This window comes from Callorhinus ursinus, unplaced genomic scaffold (genome assembly GCF_003265705.2).
Source record: "Callorhinus ursinus isolate GAN/ISIS: 27379988/994484 unplaced genomic scaffold, GSC_fseal_2.0 scaffold27, whole genome shotgun sequence".
NCBI lineage: Eukaryota > Metazoa > Chordata > Mammalia > Carnivora > Otariidae > Callorhinus > Callorhinus ursinus.
In genome coordinates this window covers 18,197,544-18,200,716 of record NW_027397089.1, presented here as the reverse complement: position 1 = coordinate 18,200,716, position 3,173 = coordinate 18,197,544, and positions in this window count along the sequence as shown.

Genomic DNA, 3,173 nt, shown 5'->3' with positions numbered 1-3,173 from the left:
TTTCTTACTATATTTTGGAGATCTTTTCACTACCCATGTATGTGCCTCATTGATTTCAACTGTGTCACGGTATTAAGGTACTATTGTATAGAATATAATTTATGTATTTAACCACCGAAAGAATACATTTTAAAATAAGAAATATTATCTATCATCTTTTAAAAATGCAATACATCTATATATACTGATATAGAGATATTTCCAACAAAAAAACAAGGTGCAATTATAAAATGTGATATCATTTACATAGAAAAGCCAACCGATATAATTTCTATGTGGATACACACACATATACACATGACTTTGTTTGTTTTTAAGATTTTATTTATTTGTCAGAGAGAAAGAGAGAGAAAGAGCAAGAGAGCAGCAGGGAGAGGGAGAAGTAGACTCCCTGCTGAGCAGGGAGCCCGATAGGGGACTCGATTCCAGGACCCTGGGATCATGACCTGAGCTGAAGGCAGACACTTAACTGACTGAGCCACCCAGGTGCCCTACGCATGACTTTATAGTAAATGTATGAAGGATGTAAAACAAACAGATGAACGTGAGTAAGGGACAGGCGGTGCTAGGTAGGGAGAGGTAGGGGGCTGGGGGATCAGGCTCACAAAAATCCCATAAATGTGGAGGTGTAAGGAAAGCAAAGATAAGGGAACAAACCAGACCATTCTGTCCTAGGTGTCAGAGGTGGAGTCTTGTTACAACAGCTACTTGTGGCCAACAAAGAATTACTGGCCCCTAAAAAGGAAGTAAGCCATTAAAGGTGTTATCACTAATCCTTGCTCAATGGTGATATCAATAGAGATGTTAAAAGGATTTAAGTTCCCTGGGTAGCCTTCAATAAAAGACGAACCCTAAAGGCCCTCGGTGGCAACCCTGTTGGGACCCCTCTCACTCCTGAGAGCTTCTTCTGGATCCTCACTTAATAAAACCCGATCGCTTTACTCACTCTTCTTGGTCCACGAGATTCATTCTTCGACTGGGTGAGTGAGAACCTTGCTCTCCCGCTTCAAAAGCAGTTAACCTCTGGGAGGTATCGAGGGTTGATGTAGGTAGGTAAAGGTGGTGTTAGGCTTGTCTGTAAGGTTTTAGTTTGTTTTATTTAGTTTATCTTTCTTTTTTTAATTTTAAATTCAATTAGCCAACACTTAGTACGTCATTAGTTTTTGACGTAGTGTTCAACGATTCATTATTTAGTTTACCTTATAATGAAGATATAGGTGTTGTATTAGTTAGAAAATAAAAAATTATATTTTCCCTTAAAAAAATAAAGAAAACATTAACTAAAAGTTCCTACATGTATTCTGGACATGGTTGGAAAAGCCTGTCAAGGAAAATTGGTTCATCTTCAGTGACATCATCAAAGCAAACATGAATAAACAAGTTCATTCTGTAGGGTTATATCTCTTCCATGAGTGCTGCCAAGATTCCGCAGACACTTTTCTCCAGGGGTTGTGAACAATATTTGAGCCAGCTTGCTCTGGAAGGGTGATAACGGGAAAGCATTAAAGTCGATCCGAAGATGCTGCCATTCATGTCAAATGCTGAGACTCCCAACACAGGCTATGCTGCTGGCCGTCCCACTGGACTGGGGCATATCAGTGCCCCCGTGGGGCTGACATCATGCACAAAGGGCTCACTTTTACCAAGGTCTGCTTCTAGAGAAGTTACCTTTAGGTTTGCTTTGCTGACGGTATATATCCTCTTCTAAATTTCACACACAGTTAGCCTTTATTCTTTTTTTCCCTTTAGCTAGGTGGTAACATCGGGAGATAATAATGCTGGAGCTTATTGAAAAGCAAACACCAAAATTCACAATTGACTCTTTGATAGACACAGAGTTCAGAATGTCAAACACACAAATCAAAATCTATTGCTAGGTGTTTACCAAAAACGTTAGAAGAAAGCAATTTCCTTTACATTTTAGTAACTTAAAGATCTGCAATTAAACTGGGCTTTTAACTAATATAAGAATTGAGAATTCTTTCTTTCTGATACAAAGAAGTGATTATCCCAGCTTTGAATGGACCAAGAATAACCTAAGATTGGCAGAAGAGCATCAATAGAATCTGGGTTATGTAATGAAACAAATCTGGAACCACTGAGAAGGGAGCTGGTCTTCCCAGCTTTCACCAAGGCTTTTGTTGGTTCTCTGACAGGGATGAATTATAAATGCCAAAAGAGTATTGTGTAGTATGTACAAATGTATGTAATTATACCCATAGAGTTCACAATATAAAACAATCATTCTCAGATTACATATTCTTGTCTTTGTCATAAAGTCTTAAGTGAAAGTTAACCTTCTGGGAAGTTCTAGATTGGGTAAACCCCACCTAGCCATTTTGTTAAGATTCTGCAAATCAAGGGGCCCGTGGGTGTCTCAGTCGGTTAAGCAACTGCCTTCAGCTCAGATCATGATCCCGGGGTGCTGGGATGGAGCCCCGCATCCAGCTCCTTGCTCAGCAGGAGAGTCTGCTTCTCCCTCTGCCTGTCGTTCCCCGTGCTTGTACTCTCTCTGACAAATAAATAAATAAATAAATAAATAAATAAAAACACTTAAAAAAAGATTCTGCAAATCAAGTAAGCAGGCCTCTTATCAAAACTATTTTATTTATTTTACAAAAAAAATAATTGTATTTTGAGTCATATAGTCTGATGACTGCACAGCAAGAGAGGACAAATTAGATATGTAGAGGCTTTCAAGTGTGCTTATCCTGGCTGGTACAAGAGGAGAGAATGAATATCTGAAAGAAGTTCTTCTGTTTGAGCATAAATCTATTCTTGCAGCATTCTGCAAAAATCTCCAGAAACATTTGCCTAACACCAACTGACTTGCCACCCTAACCAGAGGACCTTGGTAACGGTTGCGGTCCCGAAGACCTGGCAGCACAAGCCAAGGTGGAAATATGCAAAGCCTATGTTAAAGCCTAGGGAGTTGTCAGATGAAAGAGACACAGAGAGGCAGGTTTCACTCAAGTCAAAACATAGAAGCAAGAATCTGGGGTCAGGAGACAAGCAGAACCAAAAGTTAAATAAATAATAAATACATCTGTTTTGACAATTGGGTAGTTAGGAATTCCATCCTGTTTCCCACCTTCTCCCAGAGGTCCGAGCCCCCATGCCCTCCACAGAAATGATGCCTGAGCCTGCGCTCTCCAAGTGCAAAACGGGCATCG